This window comes from Mustelus asterias, chromosome 1 (genome assembly GCF_964213995.1).
Source record: "Mustelus asterias chromosome 1, sMusAst1.hap1.1, whole genome shotgun sequence".
Classification (NCBI taxonomy): domain Eukaryota; kingdom Metazoa; phylum Chordata; class Chondrichthyes; order Carcharhiniformes; family Triakidae; genus Mustelus; species Mustelus asterias.
Window position 1 is genome coordinate 58,178,317 of NC_135801.1, and position 17,520 is coordinate 58,195,836.

General features: G+C 43.7%; 1 protein-coding gene across 1 annotated transcript in view; it reads right to left on the bottom strand.

Moving 5' to 3' along the window:
• Positions 1-17,520, bottom strand: part of LOC144493550 (uncharacterized) — a 235,917-nt gene that overhangs the window by 136,163 nt on the left and 82,234 nt on the right. Inside the window, exon 3 of the mRNA XM_078212643.1 lies at positions 13,179-13,232. The gene's annotated coding sequence lies outside the window, so the exon portion shown is untranslated. The remainder of the gene's footprint in view (positions 1-13,178; positions 13,233-17,520) is intronic.

A 17,520-nucleotide genomic window follows, 5' to 3' on the forward strand; every position in this document is an offset into this window, starting at 1 on the left:
AGAGAGAGACAGACACACAGAGAGACAGACAGACACACAGAGAGAGAGACAGACACACAGAGAGAGACAGACACACAGAGAGACAGACACACAGAGAGACAGACACAGACACACAGAGAGAGAGACAGACACACAGAGAGAGAGACAGACACACAGAGAGACAGACACACAGAGAGACAGACACAGACACACAGAGAGAGAGACAGACACACAGAGAGAGAGACAGACACACAGAGAGAGAGACAGACACACAGAGAGAGACAGACACACAGAGAGAGAGACAGACACACAGAGAGAGACAGACACACAGAGAGAGAGACAGACACCAGAGAGAGACAGACACCAGAGAGAGAGACAGACACGCAGAGAGAGAGACAGACACGCAGAGAGAGAGACAGACACGCAGAGAGAGAGACAGACACGCAGAGAGAGAGACAGACACGCAGAGAGAGAGACAGACACGCAGAGAGAGAGACAGACACGCAGAGAGAGAGACAGACACGCAGAGAGAGAGACAGACACGCAGAGAGAGAGACAGACACGCAGAGAGAGAGACAGACACGCAGAGAGAGAGACAGACACAGCAGAGAGAGACAGACACACAGAGAGAGAGACAGACACACAGAGAGAGAGACAGACACGCAGAGAGAGAGACAGACACACAGAGAGAGAGACAGACACACAGAGAGAGAGACAGACACACAGAGAGAGAGACAGACACACAGAGAGACAGACACACAGAGAGACAGACACGCAGAGAGAGAGACAGACACGCAGAGAGAGAGACAGACACGCAGAGAGAGAGACAGACACACAGAGAGAGAGACAGACACACAGAGAGAGACAGACACACACAGAGAGAGACAGACACACAGAGAGAGACAGACACACAGAGAGAGACAGACACACAGAGAGAGACAGACACACAGAGAGAGACAGACACAGAGAGAGAGACAGACAGACACAGAGAGAGAGACAGACAGACACAGAGAGAGAGAGACAGACACAGAGAGAGAGACAGACACAGAGAGAGAGACAGACACAGAGAGAGAGACAGACACAGAGAGAGAGACAGACACAGAGAGAGAGACAGACACAGAGAGAGAGACAGACACAGAGAGAGAGACAGACACAGAGAGACAGAGACAGACACAGAGAGAGCGTGAAAAACTGGGCACGATATTTAGTTTCTCGCCTCTCACCCAATCACATCACCTCACCAAAAATCGGACGTGTTGTGGTTGTAAGAACGTGCCCCAAAACTTTGTTTGAAAAAAAGGACAATTCCAGTCAAAGGGGAGAGTTTAAAGTTTAGAGTTTAAAATTAAACAGTTTAAAGTTACTGGTTAAAGTTAAACTCACAAGAACTTTTGTTGAACCTTAAGAACAGCTTGTTGATGGTGGTGCAATTAAGAAAACTCAAGTTTTGCATGATTAAGATGGGGAATTGCAGCTCACGTGGCGTCATTTCCTAAAAAGGTTATTTATGATCCAGGTATGACAGTAAAAGTTATACAAACGAATGGGTGCTAGTGAAGTTGTGATTAATGCAGTCAAGCATAGTGAGTTGACATGAGGCAGAACCAAGAAACAAAATGAAAAAAAATCATTTGCCAACAGTGGCGACCCTCTTGCCATTTATGTTTCTGCTTGCTTTCTTTTTTATTCCTAATACTGACCAGTTTCTTCCAAACAACTATCTGCATTTAAAAAGGGGAAAGCTGTTCACATGCAACCATGAGAAATAATACAGCCACTAAATAGCATGTTAAATTTCCAACTTCATAATCAAGGTCGCAAGTTGGCAAAAACTATCAAGTTGATCCAAGTAGCATAAATGTTTAGCTTTTGTCATTCAAAAATTTAAAACCTGCTGAAAACAATAATGTAGGAATTGAATATTTAAATCGAAGAATTATTATAAGTTCTCAGTAGCTTAGAATATTACTGGATGAAAGGTACTTCCACAATTTGAGCTCGTAACTGCTCTGGATTCTTAATTAAAAAATCAAATTCCAGTTGTCATAGTTATGGGCTCCAAAGTTCCTACCTATTTCATAGCAACTACTTTCAACACGGGTTGCTGGTTGTACATTGACTGGATCAAATGAACTTAAAAAAATTATAATAACAAAGTTCAGGTCCTAAAACTTTGTCCCAAAGGTTAAACACACAAGAGCTGTGTACATTCACACAAAATCTTTAAAAATATGAAAGGCTCAAATGTATTCAAATGTATGAAACATGAAAAATAACATAACTAACCACTGACTATTGCGAAACTTGTGGAATGGCCACACTTTCTTCTTTCAATTTTCTGCTTTTTAAATTAGTTCATAACTCGATATCATAAACTTTGCATTTCAGTCCACGTCTCTTCAAAATACGGATGGAACATGATAAAGTTAAGATCCACAATGCAGGATACAAACCTATCTTTTTCAAACCATTAATTTTTCACAGTGGAACTGAAAAAATATTCCAGCTATATATAAGAAAGCCACACAAAGTGGCTCTGCAGTAATTCATATCTTCCACTGTGATTTTGTACATCTCAACCACTGTCATCAGCCATTCTTGAACAGCCTCATCATTCTGGTATGTTTTATGGTGTAGGGAGATTGACAGGAATGAACTGAAGAAGAAAGTTTCTCCTGAGCTTGTTCTTCACTGTACAGTGTGTGTTCTCTGCTACGTTTTTCTCACTAACATGGGTCAGAAATGTGAGCATTGACAAAAACAGTTTTTCAAGCTGTCTTCCAAGTAATGGCTTACCATGCATAATTTCTCTTTTTGGTCTTCCGCAACCAAGTACTATTCTTCATTTTCTCAGTTTGAGAGCCAGTACACTGGATAAACATCCCACTTTGAAAAGAGAATGGTTTGCTATTTTGATGCTTTGCACTAGAAATTTGACATAGTATTTTGACCTTTCATATCTTCTCGAAGATGAAACAGCCTGGACGTTAGCCCACCGCTTAAAAGGTGACAGTTAAAATTTAGCCGAATTACTTGTGTTTTAAACATTACATACAAACATACGAATTAGAAGTGGGAGTAGACCACTCACGCGCTCAAGCCTGCTCCATCAATCAATAAGATCATGGCTGATCTGATTGTAACCTCAAACCCCACATTCCTAATCCCTTAACCTTTCACCCCTTTGTTAATCAATAATTTATCAGGCTCTGCCTTAAAAATATTTAAAGAGTCTGCTTCCACTACCTTTTTCGAGGAAGAAGTCCACAGATTCATGACCCTCAGAAAAACTTCTCCTAATTTCCATCTTAAATGAGTGACCCCTGAATCAAGATTCTCCAACAAGAAGAAATATCAACCCTGTCAATACCCCTCAGGGTCTCAAAAGTTTCGAACAAGTTGCTTCTTACTCTTTTAAACTCTAAGAGATACAAACCTAACCTCTCCAAACCTTTCCTCATTAGACAACCTGCCCACTCCTGGTCAACCTTTTCTAAACTGCTTTTAACTCATTTATATCTTTCCTTAAATAAGGAGATAAATACTGTTCATAATACTCCAGATGAGGTCTCACCAATGCCCTGTACAACTGAAACATTACCTCCCTACTTCTGTAATCAATTCCCCTCACAATAAATGATAACATTCTATTAGCTTTCCTAATTACTTGCTATACCTGTACATTAGCCATTTGTGATTCATGCACGAGGGCATCAAGATTCCTCTGCACCTCAGAGCTCTTCAATCGCTCGCTATCTAGATAATAAGCTTCTTTTTATTCTTCCTGCCAAAATGGACAATTTCACATTTGTTCACATTATACTCCATTTGCCAGATTTTGGCCCACTCACTTAACCCATGTCCCTTTGTAGCCTCCATACATCCTCTTCACAATATACTTCCATACCTATCTTTGTGTTGTCAACAAACTTAGCAACCATACTTTCAGTCCTTCATCCAAGTCACTTACATAAACTCGAGGTCCCAGACACCACTCGTCACATCCTGCCAACGAGAAAAAGAATAACTTATGCTACCTCTCTTTTCTGTTAGTTAGCCAATCTTCAATACATGGCAATGTTACCCCTACACTTTTATTTTCCGCAATAACCTTTGATGTGGCACCTTATCAAATGCCTTCTAGAAACTTATGTACAGTACATCCACTAGCTCCCTTTAATCCTCAGCACATGACACCTTCAAAAGAACTCCAATAAGTTGGTTAAAAATGATTTCTCTTTCACAAAATCATGTTGACTTTGCCTGACTGCCTGATTATTTTCCAAGTGGCCTGCTATGGCTTCCAACATTTTCCCTATGACAGCTGTTAAGCTGACTGACCTGTAATTTCCTACTTTCCATCTCCCTCCCGTTTTTCAGAAAGGAGCTACATTTGCTATTTTACAATCTAATGGACCCTAGTCGAATCTAGGGAATTTTGGAAAATCAAACCAATGCATCAATTATCTCATTAGCCACTTCTTTCAAGACCTTAGGCGAAGATGTTCATCTGGACTCAGGGATTTGTCAGCCAACAGGCTCAATACCACTTTCCTGATTATGGTAATTTTGCCCGATTTCCACCCTCCTTTCCATTTCCTGATTTACAATTATTTCTGGGATGTTACTTGGACCCTCTAATGAAAATCAGTGCAAAGTACCTGTTTAATTCATCGGCCATCGTCCTACTTTCCACGATTTATTTCCCAGGTGCACTTTCTATAGGACTAATGCTCACTTTGTTAACTTTTTTCCTATTTAAATATCTATAGAACTCTTGCTCCCCATCTTTATATTACCAGCCAAGTTTTTCTCTGCTTGGGTCACTGTCTGTGTGGAGTTTGCACATTCTCCCGTGTCTGCATGGGTTTCCTCCGGGTGCTCCGGTTTCCTCCCACAATCCAAAGATGTGCAGGTTAGGTGGAATGGCCATGCTAAATCTCCCCTTAGTATGGGGTTGTGGGGATAGGGCCTGGGTGGGATTGTGGTCGGTGCAGACTCGATGGGCCAAGTGGCCTCCTTCTGCACTGTAGGATTCTATGATTCTATCTTTTTCTTATACTCTAGTTTTCCCTTCCTCAATCTTTTTGTCATTCTTTGATGTTCCTTATTCTTTCCAATTTTCTGACCGGCCATTCAACTTTACTCATCTTTACTGTTAACCATGAGTGACAGGCCGTCGTCCCCTTGGAATTTTTCTCTCTCATTGAAATGTGTATTTTCTGTATATTCTGAAATATTCCTTTAAATGTCTGACACTGAACCTCTATTGGTCTATCCCCAAGCACATTTGCCAGTTCATTTTAGCTAACTAGTTGTTGGAGAGGATTCTTAGAGACAGGATGTATGTGCATTTAGAACGGAACAATCTCATTAGTGACAGACAGCATGGTTTTGTAAGAGGGAGGTCGCGCTTTACAAATTTGGTGGAGTTTTTTGAGGAAGTGACAAAAACGGTTGACGAAGGAAGGGCCGTGGATGTCGTCTATATGGATTTCAGTAAGGCATTTGACAAAGTCCCACATGGCAGGTTGGTTAAGAAGGTTAAGGCTCATGGGATACAAGGAGAAGTGGCTAGATGGGTGGAGAACTGACTTGGCCATAGGAGACAGAGGGTAGTGGTCGAAGGGTCTTTTTCCAGCTGGAGGTCTGTGACTGGTATTTGCTACCAAATAAAGCTGTTGAACTTTAACCTGGTGTTGTGAGACTTCTTACCAGTCGTGTTCCGCAGGGCTCTGTACTGGGACCTCTGCTATTTGTGATATATATAAATGATTTGGAAGAAGGTGTAACTGGTGTAATCAGCAAGTTTGTGGATGACACGAAGATGGCTGGACTTGCGGATAGCGAAGAGCATTGTCGGGCAATACAGCAGGATATAGATAGGCTGGAAAATTGGGCGGAGAGGTGGCAGATGGAGTTTAATCCGGATAAATGCGAAGTGATGCATTTTGGAAGAAATAATGTAGGGAGGAGTTATACAATAAATGGCAGAGTCATCAAGTGTATAGAAACACAGAGGGACCTAGGTGTGCAAATCCACAAATCCTTGAAGGTGGCAACACAAGTGGAGAAGGTGGTGATGGAGGCATATGGTATGCTTGCCTTTATAGGACGGGGTATAGCTTCTTGGAAGTACAGCAGAGAGGGAGAGATTCGCGAGAGGAGTGCTGCGGGTAAGCGCTTTTATTTTTTAACTTACTTTTTCGCGGGTTTTTTTTAAAATATCTAAACCCGGAAGTGGTCGCGCAGGGAGGTCTGGGAGAGAGAGATTTTTTTTTTTTCCCCAATAAATTGGAACAGAGAGGAATCCCGATACTCTACACTTGTAGAGTATCCCACTCTCCCTCCTCCTCTAACCTAAAAAAAAAGACCCAGTGAGAGCAGGGCTTTGGAGAAAACAGGAGGAGGAAAGGTAAGTTTAAAATTTTCATTCACTTTTTTTTTCCCTGTGTGTTTAAAAGGGCAATTATGAGTGTGAGGCCAGTATGTTGTTCCCAATGTAGGATGTGGGAGGTCCTGGAGGCTCCTAGCCTCCCGGACGACCATATCTGTGCTGGGTGTGTTGAGCTGCGGTTCCTAAGGGACCATGTTAGGGAACTGGAATTGCAGCTCGAGGACCTTCGCCGGGTTAGGGATAGTGAGGAGGTCATTGACAGGAGCTATCGGCAGGTGGTCACACCGGGACCACGGGAGGAGGGTAACTGGGTAACAGTGAGGAAGGAGAAAGCTAGGTTGATGGTGAGCACCCCGGTGGATGTGCCCCTTAATAATAAGTACTCCTGTCTGAGTACTACTGGGGAGGACAGCCCACCTGGGGGAAGCAGCGGTGGCAGTGTCTCTGGAGCTGAGCCTGGCCCAGTAGTGCAAAAGGGTAAGGAAAGGAGGGTAGTGCTAATTGGGGACTCTACGGTGAGGGGGTCAGAAAGGCGTTTTTGCGGACACAGACGGGACTCTCGGATGGTGGTTTGCCTCCCTGGTGCAGGGGTCCGGGATGTCTCTGGTCGAGTCCCAGAAATCCTGAAGGGGGAGGGAGAGGAGCCGAAGGTCGTGATGCATATAGGTACTGCTGACATAGGTAGGAAGAGGGAAGGGGTCATGAAAAGAGAATATAGGGAGTTAGGTAGACAGCTGAGAAAGAGGAATGCAAAGGTAGTAATCTCGGGATTGCTGCCTGTGCCGCGGGAGAGTGAGAACAGGAATCGGTGGAGAATGAATGCGTGGCTGAGGGACTGGAGCAAGGGACAAGGATTTGGGTACTTGGATCATTGGGACCTCTTTAGGGGCAGGTGTGACCTGTTTAAAAAAGACGGGTGGCACTTGAATCCCAGGGGGACCAATATCCTGGCGGGAAGGTTGGCTAAGGCTACTGGAGAGACTTTAAACTAGAAAGGTTGGGGGGAGGGAATCGAAATGAGGGGACTGAGAGCGAGGAGGTTAGCTCGCAAATAGATAAGGAATGTAGACAGGGTAAGAGGGAGGTTAGACGAGTGATGGAGAAGGGAAGTGCTCAGGCTGAAGGTCTGAGATGTGTCTATTTTAATGCCAGGAGTGTAGTGAATAAAGTGGATGAGCTTAGAGCGTGGATTGCTGCTTCGAATTGTGATGTGGTGGCCATTACGGAGACTTGGATGTCTCAGGGACAGGACTGGGTGCTTCAGGTGCCGGGTTTTAGATGTTTCAGGAAGGACAGGGAGGGAGGCAAGAGAGGGGGGGGAGTGGCACTGTTGATCAGGGATAGTGTCACGGCTGTAGAGAAGGTGGACGCCGTGGAGGGATTGACTACGGAGTCTCTGTGGGTGGAGGTTAGGAACAGGAAGGGGTCGGTAACTTTGCTGGGTGTTTTCTATAGGCCGCCCAATAGTAACAGAGATGTTGAGGAGCAGATGGGGAAACAGATCCTGGAGAGATGTAGGAATAACAGAGTTGTCGTGATGGGAGATTTTAATTTCCCAAACATAGATTGGAATATCCCTAGGGCTAGGGGTTTGGATGGAGAGGAGTTTGTTAGGTGTGTCCAGGAGAGTTTCCTGACACAGTATGTGGATAAGCCTACTAGAGGAGAGGCTGTACTTGATCTGGTGCTGGCTAATGAACCTGGACAGGTGGAGGATCTCTCGGTGGGTGAGCATCTTGGGGATAGCGATCATAATTCTATCTCCTTCACGATAGCATTGGAAAGAGATAGGATCAGGCAGGCTAGGAAAGTGCTTCTCTGGAGTAAAGGGAAATACAGTGTCATCAGGGAGGAAATTAGACGGGTAAATTGGAAGGAGGCATTCTTGGGGAAAAGTACCGAAGGAAAGTGGAGGATTTTCAAGGAATGTTTGTCTGGAGCTCTGCATGACAACGTTCCGATGAGACAGGGGGGTGTTGGTAGGGTACGGGAACCGTGGTGCACGAAGGTTGTGATGAACCTGGTGAATAAGAAAAGAGAGGCGTACAGAAGGTTCAGAGAGCTAGGAGGTGTTAAGGATTTAGAGGAGTATACGGGATGTAGGAAGGAGCTTAAGAAGGAAATTAGGAGAGCGAGAAGGGGTCATGAGAAGACCTTGGCGGGTAAGATTAAGGAGAATCCCAAGGCTTTCTACAAATATGTCAAGAGTAAAAGGATGAGATGTGAAGGCATAGGACCCTTAAAAGGTGAAGGGGGAAAAGTTTGTGCGGAACCGTTAGAAATGGTGGAGGTGCTTAATGAATACTTTACCTCGGTATTCACGGTGGAAAGGGATCTGGGTGGTTGTACTGCTGGTTTGCGGTGGACAGAAAGGATCGAGCATGTGGACATAAAGAAAGAGGATGTGTTGGAACTATTGAATGGCATCAAGGTTGGTAAGTCGCCGGGACCGGATGGGATGTACCCCAGGTTACTGTGGGAGGCGAGGGAGGAGATTGCGGAGCCTTTGGCGATGATCTTTGCATCGTCGATGGAGACGGGAGAGGTTCCGGAGGATTGGAGGATTGCAGATGTGGTCCCTATATTCAAGAAAGGGAACAGGGACAGCCCGGGAAATTACCGACCGGTGAGTCTAACCTCAGTGGTTGGTAAGTTGATGGAGAGGATCCTGAGAGACAGGATTTATGATCATCTAGAGAAGTTTAGTATGATCAAAAGTAGTCAGCACGGCTTTGTCAAGGGCAGGTCGTGCCTTACGAGCCTGGTTGAGTTCTTTGAAAATGTGACCAAACACATTGACGAAGGAAGAGCGGTGGATGTGGTCTATATGGACTTCAGCAAGGCGTTCGATAAGGTCCCCCATGCAAGACTTCTTGAGAAAGTGAGAGGGCATGGGATCCAAGGGGCTGTTGCCTTGTGGATCCAGAACTGGCTTGCCTGCAGAAGGCAGAGAGTGGCTGTGGAGGGGTCTTTCTCTGCATGGAGGTCAGTGACCAGTGGAGTGCCCCAGGGATCTCTTCTGGGACCCTTGCTGTTTGTCATTTTCATAAATGACCTGGATGAGGAAGTGGAGGGATGGGTTGGTAAGTTTGCTGACGACACCAAGGTAGGTGGTGTTGTGGATAGTTTGGAGGGATGTCAGAAGTTGCAGCGAGACATAGATAGAATGCAAGACTGGGCGGAGAAGTGGCAGATGGACTTCAACCCGGATAAGTGTGTAGTGATCCATTTTGGCAGATCCAATGGGATGAAGCAGCAGTATAACATGAAGGGTACCATTCTTAGCAGTGTAGAGGATCAGAAGGACCTTGGGGTCCGGGTCCATAGGACTCTTAAATCGGCCTCGCAGGTGGAGGATGCGGTCAAGAAGGCGTACGGCGTACTAGCCTTCATTAATCGAGGGATTGAGTTTAGGAGTCGGGAGATAATGCTGCAGCTTTATAGGACCCTGGTTAGACCCCACTTGGAGTACTGCGTGCAGTTCTGGTCACCTCATTACAGGAAAGATGTTGAAGCCATTGAAAGGGTGCAGAGGAGATTTACAAGGATGTTGCCTGGATTGGGGGGCATGCCTTATGAGGATAGGTTGAGGGAGCTTGGTCTCTTCTCCCTGGAGAGACGAAGGATGAGAGGTGACCTGATAGAGGTTTACAAGATGTTGAGAGGTCTGGATAGGGTAGACTCTCAGAGGCTATTTCCAAGGGCTGAAATGGTTGCTACGAGAGGACACAGGTTTAAGGTGCTGGGGGGTAGGTACAGAGGAGATGTCAGGGGTAAGTTTTTCACTCAGAGGGTGGTGGGTGAGTGGAATCGGCTGACGTCGGTGGTGGTGGAGGCAAACTCGTTGGGGTCTTTTAAGAGACTTCTGGATGAGTACATGGGATTTAATGGGATTGAGGGCTATAGATAGGCCTAGAGGTAGGGATATGATCAGCGCAACTTGTGGGCCGAAGGGCCTGTTTGTGCTGTGGCTTTCTATGTTCTATAAAAGCTGGAGTCTGATGATGCAGCTGTATAGAACGCTGGTTAGGCCACATTTGGAGTACTGCGTCCAGTTCTGGTCGCCGCACTACCAGAAGGACGTGGAGGCGTTAGAGAGAGTGCAGAGAAGGTTTACCAGGATGTTGCCTGGTATGGAGGGTCTTAGCTATGAGAAGAGATTGGGTAAACTGGGGTTGTTCTCCCTGGAAAGACGGAGAATGAGGGGAGATCTAATAGAGGTGTACAAGATTATGAAGGGGATAGATAGGGTGAACGGTGGGAAGCTTTTTCCCAGATCAGAAGTGACGTTCACGAGGGGTCACGGGCTCAAGGTGAGAGGGGCGAAGTATAACTCAGATATTAGAGGGATGTTTTTTACACAGAGGGTGGTGGGGGCCTGGAATGCGCTGCCAAGTAGGGTGGTGGAGGCAGGCACGCTGACATCGTTTAAGACTTACCTGGATAGTCACATGAGCAGCCTGGGAATGGAGGGTTACAAACGATTGGTCTAGTTGGACCAAGGAGCGGCACAGGCTTGGAGGGCCGAAGGGCCTGTTTCCTGTGCTGTACTGTTCTTTGTTCTTTGTACCCTTTCATGCCATCAGAAGTGCGCTTATTTAAGTTTAAAATACTAGCATTGGATGCACTCTCCTCCCTCAAATTGAATGCAAAATTCAATCATATTATGATCACTGCTGTTTGGGGGTGCCTTCACTATGTGGTTATCAATTTATCCCACCTCATTGCACAATAACAGATCTAATAAAGCCTGCTTCCTGGTCATATATATTTATGTAGATTAAAATTTTCCATGACAGTCTGATAAGTTTCCACCATTGTCCTACCGTGTAGTTACAATGAGGGGGCCTTGTCCTATCACTCCCACAAGTGATGACTTGCCTTTGTCATTTCTCATCTCAATCCAAACTGCTTCTATACCCTCATTTCCAAAACTTAAATCATCCCTCTCTATTATGCTAATACCATTATTAATTAATAGAGCCACCCCTCCACCTTTTCTTACCGTCTTGTCCTTCCGAAATGTCACATACCATTCAATATTTTGGTCCCAATCTATGCCATCCTGTCATCATGTCTCTATAATGGCTATAAGATCATATTTATTAATTATTATTTGCACTCCGTTCATCTGTTTTGTTCAAATGCTATGTGCATTTAGATACAGAGCCTTTAGTTTTGCCCTTCTATTATTTTTGTCGCATCTAGCCTTATCTGATTTATTCTTAATGTGTACTCTTTGTCCCTTCTTGTCACTGCCTATTTATCATTTCCCATACTATCTTTCTCACTTGCCTTGTCTCTACTTTCTGGTATACCACATCTTTCCAAATTTGATCCTGTGCCCTACTATTCAGTTCTACTTCCCTAATTATGCAGCTCACTAGAGCATCAGTCCAACTATGGTTCAGGTATAGAACATCCCAAACGTATAGATCCCACTTTCCTCAGCACAGGTGTCAGGTCCCCACGAAATGGAACCCACTTCCCCCAGACTAGTCTTTGAGCCACTCATTCATTTATCTAATCTTATTTGTCCTATGCCAATTTGCAGCAGAACTTCTGGCAAGTATGCCAAATTACCAGGAATGAATCTTGGAAATTGATTTAGATTTTAGTTAAAAATAAATCAAGGAAGGAAAAATGTTATTTTGTCCTTTCAACTTCTGTGGTCTAGCTAGACTCAGACCAAGTCATATATAAAACTGAAGTGCTGAGTTGTGATATTGCTACTATAACTTCCAACCATGATATACAGAAGTATTGCCACTGGCTGATGATGAACTCAACCAAAGTAAATACAGGCAGCATTTGACTGCATTCTGTGATGATCAATGAGCCGTGTTATTAGAAGCGGTGCAGGGCAAAATCTGTCACTGGTATGGGTGGCAACTGCAATCACTTGCCTGGTATGTGGAAGTGAAATGATAAAGAATGGGTTATGTGATCAACTATGACATTAGTGCACATGGAGAAATGATCATTTCCATATTGTAGGCAAGCATCAAATTTTCCAGGTGCACAGTAACCTATATGTAACATAGCTTAAGAATCAGAAGGCTGTTATTACAGTGATTGAAGAAAAAAGAACAAAATCACAATGAGGCAGGACAAGAAACAAGGTGAAATCTTAACTTGATCTTTCCGCTTTAAATTTCCTTGCTAGCAGTAACAAAATTCAGACGAGTTTCAAATAAAATATGTATGTTCATTTGAATGCTTTCCTTTTAGTTGCATTCCTGGCAAGATAACGTAGATACAAAACGTCTGCAGCACCTTAGAAAAACATCTATTTTGCCAATTCACCTACATGTATTTTTTTATATTTCTAAATTGGACTCAAATCAAAAATGCAGCTTCATCTACGTAATTTATATATTCAGAAAACTTAGAGAACTTGGGTAAGCACAAAGACAGAACAAAAATGACAACAGTGGCACTCCCAACACAAAGCAATATTTACAATTACTGTGCAATGATCTCAAGGACTGCTCCAACAATCCTGCAGTGCAAGAAAACTAAGTTAATGAAAAATAAGGAAATAAGTCAAAATGACTATCTGTAAACTGCACAATTAGGGCCAGCTTTCCTTTATATTGAAAAGAATACCAACAAAGGATGGCATGTTTAAAGCTTCACTACAAACTGTGTGAACGAACAAAAGGTATTTCACCATATTTTGCCAGTGGTCAGACACATTTACACCAGTCTCACTGCCACTACACATTTCTAATCTTGGCTGTGCTCTCAAGAGACAATACAGAATGAGACCTCATGTGTAACAATGTAATATGCAAGTTACCCTTGCTGCTCTTGGACAACCTCTCAGCTGGTGATGTTGATCTGCATGGGAAAACTGAATTAGAAAAGAATAAGGTATTAGTTGATTGATTAGTTAGCTTACAGACAACAACAAAAATTCTCGGCAAGCTGGATAGATATCCTCATTTGTATTGAAAAGAAACAGACTATTTTTTTTAAAAGCCAAAAAATACAGATAGCCACAAATTTAATTTACTATCACAGTTTTGACATGTCAAGATAAAATTTGTTGGGAACAAAAATTTCCTTTGTTGCACATCTTTCAACGTTCAGAACAGTTATTAAAATAACGGGCTACCATAAGCCTAAGAGTAATTCAACTAATCCCTAATTTGTCAAAATTAGCAAAAGCAAATAAACACACAAACACAGATGGTCCAAGTTGACACTACCTTGCCAAAGTAACCCTTAATCATTTGAGAAATTTGATTTTCAATACTCCCTCCGTTATTTCAACATTTTCTTGTGATATGGTAATCTGCAAGAAAAGGCAACCGGAATCTTAGTAGCACATGAAAGAATAATAGGGTTTATTATAGAGGGTACAGTGAATCATGCAACAATATATAGAATGTATAATTGATTCTGGTTCAACAGGACATCTATAACAAAATGACAACACCACGTACAACTAGCACAGTTGTTTTCTTTTCATTCGGCTTTGTCTCACTATCTGAGTTGTATTATAGCAAAAAAAAAAGAACTTCCTACAAAATTGCTCTGTAGACAGAATAAAAAAAAACACCTTTACAGATGCTTTGGGTGGATCTTTTCCTTCAGGTTTTCAAAAGGATTTACCAGTATTGCTGCATTGCAAAGAACTCTATTGTACTGAGAAGGCTGGCATGGAACTCAATTGTAGGGATCATGTAGCCTTCAATTGAAACAGCACCTAGTGGAAGGAAAAAGAAAAAGCTGGAAATACTCAGCTGATCAGGCAATATCTATAGAAAAACTGCAGTCCATGTTTCAAGTCTTAAATCTTTCCTTAAGACAGAGATATTAGAAAAAGTATTTCTGAAAAACACAAAGTGGAAGGAAGAAAAAAATGTATGCACGCTGGAAAATAATCTGAAATGATCAGGATATGAAGACAGACATGATGTTCACAAAAATTAAAAGGCAGCATAATGAGATAACTCAAGAACTAAACAATATGCTGGCCTCAATTCAAGGAAATTTGATAAGTACCTGAAGAGAGAACATTTGGAGGGTTCCATAGGGTGAAGAGGAACTAGCTAACTTGCCCTTGCAGAAAGTCCTTGACGGACTCCTTTGCTGTAGCTATCCCATGATTCTATACAAGGCACCTAATCTGAAGAGCTATACATACAAAGAGAAACATGAAAAACTGGACAGCACCATGCCCATCCCCAAATACCAAACTGTTCCTTACACCCATCTCCAGGAATAACAGCACACACTTCCTGCATTAGCTGCACTGAAGAGAAAATGGAACATTCAGTTGAGGTGTGAAGTTGTTAAAGTCACAATGAAGGTGAGGGCGGCAAAGGGCTAGCCGAAAGGCAAGGTCTTGTTCGCCGAGCTTCTGCTCAATTTCACTGGAACAGTGAAGGCCAATGACAGAGGTGGGAGTAGGATTGAGAATTCAAATGGCAAGCCACTGAGTTGTACTTGTGAACAGGTGCACTTCTGAACAGAATGAGGGTGTTAAGCAAAGTGATCGCCTACCCAATGTAAAAGAGGCCACATAGTGTGCAACAAGTATTTTATATATTCGATTGAAGGAGGATGTGTAGATCGCTTTCATTCGAGACAGGTTAGGGCTTGGACAACGGCATGAGGATGCATGAATGGGCAGATGTTGCATCTCGACATCTGCATAGATGCAAGAAAACAAGTAGTCAATGGGGATATTGGAAGAGTGAACCAGGTGCTTTTGAAGGAATGATCCATTGGAAATGCTGAGAGAGAAGACATGTTTTTTGATGGAGGGGTCACAGTGGAGGTGGCGGAAATGATGGAAGATGCAGTCTCTATCGACTGCAGGTGATACCCCTCCCCTAGTGTGAGGACAAGGGGGGGGAGGGGGGGTGGCGTGGAGAGAGAGATTTGCGAATGAGACTGGTTTGTCTACGAACTCTGTTAACTGTGGTGGAGGGGAATCACCATCAGATGAAAAAAGATAATCACCATCTCTAGTGGTAATCATATGAGTTGATATGACACAAAAGAGAAATTGGGAGGAGGAAGTGAAGTCCAGCAAGTATGCTGGCAAGAAGTATTTTTTTAAATTTGCTCCAAGGATGTGGATGTCAGTGACAAGGCAAGCCATCCCTAATTGCCCTTGGGAAGCAAGTGGTGAGCGGGCTTCTTGAACCACTGCAATCCATGGGTGTAGGTATGTCCACAATGCTGTTAAACATGAAATATCAATATAGTTCCAAGTCAGGATGGTGTGGGCCTTGGAGGTGAAACTGCAGGTGGTGGTGTTTCCATGCATCAGTTGCCTTTCGTCCTTTAAATTGTTAGAGGTTGTTAGTTTGAAACGTACTGTAGGAGGCTTAGTCAATTGCTGTAGTGCACCTTGTAGATGGCACACACTGCTGTAATTGTGCATCAGTGCTCGAGGGAATAAATGTTTAAGGTGATGGATGGGGTACCTATCAAGTGGGCTATTTTTTCATGGATGACATCGAGCTCAGTGCTGTTGGAGCTGCACTCACCCAGGCATAGAATCTCAGAATTGTTTGAGTGGAGGATGAGTCCATTTGGCCTATCATGTCTACACCAGCTCTCCTAATGAATGATTTACTTAGTGCCTTTCTACCCATAACCCTGAACATGCTCGCTTTTCAAATGACGTTCTAATTAATTTCAGAGTGTCTCGATTGACCTGGTCTCCCACCACTCTCAGTCGGTGCATCCCAGATACTAACTACTCACTGCATTAAAAAGATTTTTCCCACATCGGTTCTGCTACTTTGCAAATTACTGTGCTCTCTCATTGTCGATCCCTTTACAGGTGGGAACGGTTTCTCCCGATCTAGTCTGTCCAGACCCCTCATGGTTTTGAATACTTCAATGAAATCTCATCTCAAGTCTTCCTATCATCAAGGAAAACACTTGTAATTTAGAACCATAGAATCCCTACAGTGCAGGAGGAGGCCATTCAACCCATTGAGTCTGCACCAACTCTCCAAAAGAGCATCTTACCTAGGCAACCACCCCACTCCCCCACCACCACCATCCAATTCACACATTTAGCATGGCCAATCTAACCTGCACATTTTTGGACTGTGGGAGGGAACCAGAGCACCTGGGAGAAAATACATGCAGACACGGGGAGAACTTGCAAACTCCTCACAGTCACCCAAGGCCAATCCAATCTATCTTTTTAACTGAAGTTCCTGATCCCTGGAACCATTATTGTGAATCTTTCCTGCACTCTCTCCAATGCCTTGACATCTTGCCTCAAGTACAATGTCGAGAACTGAATTCCAGCTGATGCCGAACTCGTGTCTTAATCTCAACATAACCTCCTTGCTCTTGTACTATATGCCCTATGAAGCCTAGGATTCTGTATGCATTTGAGGGACGCGATGGCCTAGTGGTATTATCGCTAGACTATTAATCCAGAAACTTGGCTAATGTTCTGGGGACCCGGGTTCGAATCCCTCCATGGCAGGTGGAGGAATTTGAATTCAATAAAAAACATCTGCAACTAAGAATCGACTGGCGACCATGAAACCATTGTCGATTCTCGGAAAAACCCATCTGTCCTTTAAGGAAGGAAATCTGCCATCCTTACCTGGTCTGGCCTACATGCGACTCCAAAGCCACAGCAATGTGGTTGACTCTCAATTGCTCTCGAGCAACTAAGGATGGGCAACAAATGCTGGCCAGCCAGCGATGAATGAATTTTAAAAAACACTTTCTCAATCCGTTTGGACACCTTCAATGAATTATGCACATATACACTCAGATCCCTCTGCTCCTTCACCCCTTTAGAATTGTACTCTTATTTTGTATGGTCTCTCCATGTTCTTCCTACCAAAATTAATCATTTCACATTTCTTTGCATTGAACTTCATCTGCATCTATCTGCCCATTCCACCATTTGGGCGGCATGGTGGCACAGTGGTTAGCATTGCTGCCTCACAGCTCCAGGGACCTGGGTTCGATTCCCAGCTTGGGTCTGTGTGGAGTTTGCACGTTCTCCCCATGTCTGCATGGATTTCTTCCGGGTGTTCCGGTTTCCTCCCACAGTCCAAAGATGAACAGGTGGCCATGCTAAATTGCCACTTAGTGTCCCGGGATGCGTAGGTTAGAGGGATTAGCAGGGAAATTTTGTGGGGTTA